A 9415-nucleotide genomic window follows, 5' to 3' on the forward strand; every position below is an offset into this window, starting at 1 on the left:
CGAATTACGGCGCAGTGTATTTCCGGCCTGTTAAAGGTCCGGCTTCATTTGGGCCCATTTACAGGCCATCAAAACTTTTGGCCCATAAACGACCGTGAAGGATTTGGGTCATATTCGGCCATGTCTGACATTCGGCCTGTTAGAGGCCCACTATAACTTTGGGCCACTTTCGGCCTGTTGTCATTTTCGGCCTGTTAACGCCGGACGTAAACCATGGGCCATATGTGGCCCAACGTCATATCGGGCCCATTAACGGCCCATATAAAAATGACGATGATCTAGCCCGACCGAAGTTCCGGCCTGTTAAAGGCCCGTGTATTAGGTCGGCGCATTTAAGGCCCGTCCGAATTTCGGCCTATCAAAGATCCGCATCGTAAATGGGCCACCATTTCGGCCTGCTAAGTCTAGTGGGTTATTTAGCACAATCAGGGCCAATCTCACTTTCGGTCTATTAAAGGCCCATGTTTTTTATGGGCTCGAGATATTTACACCTGTAAACGGCCTATTTTTACCGAGGGCCCAAATTATGTTTAGGCCTGTTAAAGGCCCACTATGGGCACAGGCCTACCAGAAAAATATGAAAGCTTATGCTGATTTAGGCCCAGATATTTGTAGTGGCTACATGCCAATTTCGGCCCGTAATCGTTTTTAGCCCAAGTGGAATGGGCCCGACGAATGTTGGCATGTTGGGCTCCTACGAAGCTTTCGGCCGAATACATTACTAAGATAAACCTACACTATACAAAAATAGCGTCGTAATTACTGGAGCCTGAGGCAGCATCATAAATGTTGTATCACAAGAAAATAAATTCCAACCATACAACAAAAGGCCTGTTGGCATAAAGTTTACAGTCCTTCCAGATAAAAGCACCATCAGATGTATAGAAGCACAGATCATTTGACCTGAGTGCTAATGTTTCAGGCTGTAGAATCTGATGGAGCAGCACGATCTCCACCTTTTTTCCGCCATTGCTCTTGAACAATGTGACACCCAAAAAAAATTTGGCCTTGTTTTATTTATTAAAAATGTTGCCAGGAAATAAATTTTTTCCATTTGACTAGTTTTACCCTTTTGTGATTTTTGATTTTTGCCTCTAGTGGGAAAAAACCTTCAAAGGTATTGTTGGACTTGAATACTCTCTATAATAAAACAATTATTTATCAGTGGATTCAAATGTTTGCAAGATTTATTTCCTGAAAGCTTTATTCCTTTAAAATGATTTCTTTTGCATTTGGAGCCTGTTTTGCCCTACAACCTTCTGACAAATGCATTCAGAATTTCCACCAAAATTTGGGGATGACATGTGATGTTCCCACATCACTTTTATGCAAAAATACCTTTTGGCCATTGGAGATTTTGAGCTCTACACCAACTTTTCCAATCTGGTCCAGTAGGCACTTTTGCACTACAACCCATTTAAATATTTCTTTAAAAATTCTTCCAAGTGTTTGGAGATGTCAATGGATGCATACAATTCATCTTCAAGCAAAAACCCAGTGTTGTTCTTTGAAAAATTTGAGTGGATCAACCTCTTTTGCATTCTGGTCCAACTTGGTGATTTGTACTGCAACCTTATTTTTCCTTGCTCTAGTAACCTTGAGCTTTTTCCTACTTGTAACCCTCCCTTCAAAACCCTTAAGTCCAGGAGAGTGGACTCATTAGAGGTTTTTAAGTGCATGCTTTAAACCCTTTTTCTTTCTGTCCAAAACTGGAGTTTTGCAAAACTTGCACTAACAAGTTTCAGGTTTTGCCCAAGTGATCTTACCACCATCTCCTGCATCTAAAGAGACCCTGATCTGGAGATTTTGGCCACTCCAAGAGTTGCCTAAGTGCACTTGGCATTCTGTCGAACAGTTGGTGTGCACAGCCTGTTTTGGCATGAGTTCTTTGTTTGCACTGTGGACTTGCTCCAATGACCCAACAACCTTGTCCACTAAGCTCCTAGCCACCCCTACCCTTGTTCTGTTCTTTGCCAGCTCCACCCTCGCGCTCTAGACCACCCTGGCATTTCGTCGAGTAGGTGTCGTGCGTGCTCTGGGCGCGCCCAGAGCGCACGTTTTGCACGCGCACGCACTAAGCCGACACGCCGCACTGCCGCACTCGACGCGACCTGTCCCTGGCCTCTACTGCATCACTGAGCCGCGCACTAGCCCGCTCCCTGCTCCACGGCATCTCTGGCGCCCTGCAGCGCCGCTGGCAGCGCCGCCTTGGCAGCACGCCGGCGTCGGCAGCGGATTCTGCCGCGGACGGCGCCGCCCAAACCGCCCGCGCACGCCAGCTGCCCCAGAGAACAGCCCGTGCTCGTCGGCACGCGCTCGTCGCCGCCACGTAGCCCTGCAACTACAGAAAAATGGTCGCCGGCGATCTTATCCTCAGCTACCGCGGGAGCCAGCCTCGAGCGCCTATTTAAAGGACCCGAGCTCAACAGAACACTCAAGCAACCCCAGACCACCCCTAAAGCCCTCCCACAGCCAGAAATCGATGGGAAGGAGCTTCCTTCCACGCCTCCGGCAAGTTCGGCCGCCGTCGCAATCCCGTGCCATGCGTCGCAGCCAAGCCCTCCCCCGCCAATCCAACGCCACCAAGAACTCCCCCGTGGTCGTGCGGAGCTGCCTAGCACCTCAGCTTCGGCCGAGGATCACCGGAGCCCTAATGTCACTTCACCACCGTAGCCCCCTCCGCCGCGGAGCTCGCCGCCGGTGACCTCCTCCGTCCCCACCTGCCTAACGCCCACCGAGAGGACCGCCTCGGTCTGGCCAACCCATCCCTGCCCTCAGATGCCCTCGAGGAGCCGCCGTTCGTCGCCGGCGATCGCCAGAGCCCCGCCACTGTTCGGGCACAGAGAAAGGAGGGAGAGGGAGACCAGTCAAACCTGACCAGTGGGCCCTCTGGACCCACTGTCAGTGACCCGCGCGGCCGCTCTCTTTGTTTACGTGAAAGCGCAAAGACCGGAGTACGTCACCTCTGCTTTGAAAGCGTATTCCCCTCGAAACGTTTTCTTTTCTGGTTTTATTTAAAAACAGAGGTTTGACTAATCTGTGACTGGCTATAACTTTGAAAATAAAACTCCAAATGAGTTGATTCTTTCTCCTACCTCTCTCAAATTTCATCTATTTTATTTTAGGATTTATTTCAAAAATATTTGAGACAACTTTTGGTACTGTGTTTGAAATATTTGTTTTTGGATATTTTGCAAAATAGGATTTTGGAGAAAAGGGAGAGCTTTCAAAAAGTGCATCCTTTGCATACTCTTGAAGGCAAGCATTTCTGGACTCTGGCATCATATTTCGTTGTGGTGTTTTGATACGACTACAACACCACTTGACTTGGAGTATGCGTTGTAACGATAAAGTCTCGTACGTGAGTACACTTTGGAGTTGTTTTGTGATCAGAAATGGATGCCCTAGTGGCTTGGATCATCCTCGTAAGCTCCTCATGCATACTGGAAGGAAGCCGGGAAAGTCGTGGTCTTGGGTAGACACGAACTTGTCCCTAGTCCCTCGTCGAGACGAGTATGTCCGGTATGGCATGGTGAGGCTTGCTGAGTGGTGCTTTATTTCACTAGTGGTAATATTGTTGGAGGATGCTTGGACCACCTGAGTCTGTCGTAAGTCGAGTCTTGGTCGGTAGCTTCCCTATTTGTTGGTACTACCACTTGTCCCTGTCGCAGACGGGGTATGGTTCAGTAAGTTGTCAAACCCTTACCAAAGCACACACCGTACAGAGAGGCCATAGTGGAAGATACCGGAGGCCTCCGGTAGGCAGGCCACTTCGTCAGGGGGCATGGGTGTTTCCGGTTGGGACCGAGAGGGGGGGCACCCCCTTAGAGCGCGCGAATAGAAATTTGATCCCATGCTACGTCGAGGTTGTAGCCTCCCCACTTAGAGTTTTGCTTGGCAGGTGTCGTGGGTGATTCCAGACACCGGTGAGTTAAGCTGGTGTGTGCAGGTCAGGCGTGTTTTCAATTAAAAGACCGTAGACGAAATTAGTCCCGATGGACTAAGTAAACCCGTTACTCGTGGGAGAAATGGTACTCCCTCTGCAGAGGATATATCCTGTTGGATAGTCTTGTTCCTGAGTAAAGACCACAGTCTGAGCTGAATCTAGTAACGGTATTCGGATGGAGAACGGTTTAACTAGAACTCAGTGACGGTTTTCGAATGGAGAACGAATTAGCTAGAGCTCAGTAACGGTATTCGGATGGAGGTACGGTTTGACTAGACCATATTATCGGTTTTCGGATGGAGAAACGACTGAACTAAATATTGTTTAAAATTATGGCACATATGGATTATGATCTTTATTATTTTGGACTAACCATTTATATTACGTAAATTATTGAGTATCCCTGGGATGGTTCTACCTCCTGGATATTCACTGTGATTATTCTCTTATAAGCCCTTTCTGTGGTGTCGCTCAGACGCCCGACTGCGGCATGCTTGTTGTTCATCTATCTTTTATAAGCCCTTTCTGTGGTGTCGCTCAGACGCCCGACTGCGGCATGCGTGTTGTTCATCTATATTTTATAAGCCCTTTATGTGGTGTCGCCCCGACGCCCAACTGCGGCATTATCATTCTTGCAGTTTCCTCCCGAGGAGTCATTCAGACCCTCGTTTGGCACTAGTATTACTATTCTTGCAGTTTCCTCCCGAGGAGTCATTCAGACCCTCGTTTGGCACCCAGTATTTTACTTTGGATTATTTCAACCACATGCATGCATCATGGTTTTTCGTATATTTCGTGACAGACATGTGATCACATAAGAATCCGGAGCATGTTTGATATATTATACCCGTGTTCTTAATGTTTGCGAGTACATTCAAACGTACTCACTGGCTTGTCCCTGGCTATTGTCTTGGCCAGATTCCTTGCTTGGAGATAAGCATCCCGGTGACAACCTCGGAACCTACGTGTTGACGTTTGCAGCCTCGCAGAGATAGGAGTTATCCTGGTCAGCTGTTCTTGTGGGAAATGGAGTCGCATAGACGCAGATGTATCCAACCACTTCCGCCATCAACCACTAGAAAACAAAATGTTGTACTCCTAGGCCACAATGGTCTAGTACTACATATTTTTGTACTTGCTTGGATTTTCTTGTATCAAGTTGGTGCCTCATCAGCTAACAGTAATCCTGGGGCTGGTGGGCACAAGGACGTTTTTCTGGGAAATTGTTATCTCAAAAATCCGGTCGTGACAAACAACGAAGCGAATGTCTGATTGTCTGGTTTCAAAACCATTCATATCTTGACGACATTTCTCCACCACTATTCTTGTTTCCGAAACAACGTCCATTAGGGATTGGACTTGTGTCTGGAGCACAGATATATCACTCTGTCTAGCAGGAAGATTTTGTTCAGTAGGCGATTTGGACGAGGTTACCTTGACAACCAACCCAGAATTACGCAGGAAGGTGCTTTTTGCACTGTTAGTGGAGAGATACTGACGCACTGCAGCAAGAGGTGACATTGTGCATGTAGTAGCCTCGTCACCTTCAGGTGGTTGTGGCTGTTGAATCATTTCTTCCATAGCTTCCTGAAAGTTTGAACTTGTAGATTAGTGTACCAGATAAGTTACTAATGAGACAAAAACAAACAAAGTAGGTTAAACGTTTATACATAACTTATTTTGGTGAACTACTGTAATACATTAGCATGTATTGTAGTGCCAACTACATAATAAAATCACTTTCGGAACATATGTCCATGTAGCATGCCTACTGTATTGTCTATTTCCTCACATTCGTTGACATCTAAGGATAAAGAGACATGGTTTAAAGTAGGATGAACATAGTATGACATCATTCATGTCATGGGCAAACAGATATAAAACAAATAGGCTATTTTATCATTGTGTGCCCACGTGAACATAACAACTAGATTACAGATCAAGACCAAAAGAATATCCTTCATCTCTTTTAAACCATGTAAGGTGAAATGATACGTTAAGACAACTGTGAATAAAAGTGAACAGAGTAACTGACATTGGCTGCAAACCAAGTAGTTAAATGAACACATCACAGTACCAGTCAGTTCAAGGCAGGAGGAGTAAGGACTTACAACAACGGCTTGAACTGGTGTGCTCATGCCCTTCATCTTGCTGGTGTGGCAATCCTTGAAGATTTGCACTGCATTCAGTTCAGGTTCTTTTTGGTCCGCACGGGCTTTCCTCTGTATTTGGAACAAGTCAATATAGATACGATAATATGGCACAAAAAAAGAAGGAAGTAGCAGCTATTTACAAGAGCCTCGCAGTGTGCAATATAGCTACGAGATCCTATTGTTTGTTGGAATTTCACTTTAGAATGGTTGGTTTTGTTCTTCAAACAGTTAGCCTAGAAGAAGATACACTTGTAAGGCACATACATAAATAGAAGTTCAATATGTCGTCTGATCAAATACATATAGCCTACCCGATACTTTGGATCAGACCAGTGTTAATGAGGGCTGTCCAGTCTTCATCTGTAATATATTCCACTGGAAATGTTTGGGCGATTTCATTGTTAGCCTTGCCTTCAAAGTGAGATTTTCTAAGGTGGTACCGATACTGTCGCAGAGCAGACTGAAAAACATGAGTGCATGCTTGTTTAGTTGCATCATCTTTCGGATCCAACTTGAACCTCATCTGTTGAAAAAAGAATGTGAGTCTTATTAGGAGGAAGCTACAATGTATGGGACAGAGCAAGACAATATTACTAATTGCGATGAATAACATTACTTACGGATAAATGGTCAAGGAAGGTGTTAAACTGGGTATTGTCTTTCTCATTCCTGTACTGGATCCACGTTGGGAGGATACGTGCATGACACCTAATGGCAATGGCTGCCTCTCATACTAACTTGGCTGACTCTATAGCATCACGTGGCCTTTTTAAACCTGCCACAAAATGGATCTCCATTCTTCCTCCTTTAGATTTTGTTAATCTATCAAGCATTATCCCTGATGTCTGTTTCCGCTTGCGCCATGGTGCTAGTTCAACAACGAATATGGAAAGTGTTAGTGTACATCAAACTGTGAGAGTACATATAAAGGAGCATGCAACTGCAACTTGACTCGGTGAGGTACCGTCTTGGTGTTGATGCTCATGAGGTACATCTGATCTTGCCAAGTCCTGTTGTGTCAGCAGTACTTCGGAAGTAGTGTTAGGTGTGAAGGCAGCTTGGGAACTGGCCAGTTCCGGAGCAAACGAACGAGTAACTGGTTGAGATGCTGGTACAGTTGAAGCGGATGCTGCAGCTGGTGGAGCAGGTGATACTGTGTTTCTAGATTTAGCCGGTGGACTTGGACCTTCTACTGCACTATAAGTACCAGCATAATCTCGACGGCAGAACCTTTTCCATTTCACCCGACGAGTAACAACACTCCCTACTATATTATTTTCCTTGCTCTTTTTTGACTTTGCCATGTCAAGCTGTACCCACAACACAAAAGAATAAAATCACTCTTCAGAACTCATTGATGCATGATACAGACAAGCAATACTTTGATGTAAGACAACCGTATGAGGATGGAATACGTAAGAAAAACAGGACGGCATGTCATATTCACAGCTACGATGTGCAAACTAAGCAGAAGGATTTTCAAGAAAATAGAAGTAATGCAAGCTAGACACCATATGAAAGATGCAACCAATATTACTCTGCCAAGTTAAAAGTGTCTTGTCATAAGTGGCAATTCGAAAAATTAGAAGCAGTACAACATAGAAATCAATGCAAGATGCAACCACTATCAAACTGCCATGTTAAAAGCGTCCAATCATGAGTGACTGATGCGGGATACACAACAACAGTACTTTGATGTAAGAACATGGTATGATAGATAGATGCAGTGTATTCTAGACACAGAAAGCCATGTCATATGCACATGTATAACGTATAAACTCAGCAGGTGCAATTTAATCAAAATAGAAGAAATACAGGCTAGACAACATATGCAACATGAAACCAATTATCACACCGTCAACTTAGAGCAAGCACCTGCGATGGTGGAGTACGGGAGATGAACTCATCATGTAGACTTGGGACTTCAACTTCATTAGCAGTAGCAGTGGCAAATCTAGAGAGTCTCTATTTGCGTCGGTGTGGAGGACCACCAACATGCCCTAACTTACTCTTTTCCTTCCTATTTTCTGATATTTCCTTATGAAGTCAAAACCACAAGAAGATGAATAAAATTAGCTCTGCATAACTGGTTGATGCATGATACAGACGAACACTACTTTGATGTAAGGCAAGCGCAGGATAGGAGGATGGAATATATACAAAGAAAGATAGCGTTTCATATTCACACGTACGATAGGAGGATGGAATATGTATGAAAAAACAGTAAGCGGAAGGCATTTCAACAAAATTAGAAGAAATGAAAGCTAGGCACCATATGAACATGCAACCAATATCACTCTATCAGGTAAAAAGTGTCTCGTCGTAAGTGCCATTTCAAGAAATTAGAAGCAGTACAAGCTAGAAGACAATGCAAGCTGCAACCTACATCACAGTCCCAAGTTAAATGTGTCATATGGGTAAGTGATCGTTGCAGGTATAAGTTGTAAGCTACGCAGATGCAATTCAACATAATCAGAAGCAATCCAACTAGACACCATACAGAAACTGCAACCACGTATAAAAGTTCCAAGTAAGAGCAAGCACCTATGATGGTGGAGTAGGGGAGATGTGCTCATCATGTACACGTATGTTCTAGAAACAGGAACACGTGTCATATTCACAGGCATTATGTGTAAAGTAAGCAGATGCAATTCAAGTTAGAAGCAATACAAGCTAGACATCATATGCAACATGCAACCACATATAATAGTGTCAAGTTAGAGCAAGCACCTGTGATGGTGGAGTAGGGGAGATGTGCTCATCATCTACACAGCTACGTTGACTGTCTAGCCGTGTGTTATCTTGCAAATCTTGTTGGGAGGATGGCGGAGTAGAATCTGTAGAGACCCCCTGTTTGAGTTGCTCCGAATGACCACCATCATCCACTGCTGGACTAATTTCCTTCAGCTGTAATGATTTTGCATTATGAAGTCAAACCGATAAGAAAAAGGAATAAAATTCGCTCTTCAGAACTCATTCATGCATGATACTGACGAACACTACTCGAATGAAAGGCAAACACATGATGCGAGGATGGAATATGTATGAAAAACAGGATGGTGTGACATATTCACACCTATGATGTGGTAACTAAGTAGAAGGCATTTCAACAAATTAGAAGCACTGCAAGCTAGACACCATATGAAAGATGCAACCAATATCACTCTGCCAAGTTCAAACTATATGGCGTTTCAACAAATTAGAAGCAGTACATGCTAGAAATCATGTGCAAGACACAACCAATATCACAGTGGCGACTTAAAGGTGCCTTATCATAAGTGACTGATGCGGGATATGCAAGAATAGTAGTCTGATG

This window comes from Triticum aestivum, chromosome 7D (assembly GCF_018294505.1).
Source record: "Triticum aestivum cultivar Chinese Spring chromosome 7D, IWGSC CS RefSeq v2.1, whole genome shotgun sequence".
In the NCBI taxonomy this organism is placed as follows: domain Eukaryota; kingdom Viridiplantae; phylum Streptophyta; class Magnoliopsida; order Poales; family Poaceae; genus Triticum; species Triticum aestivum.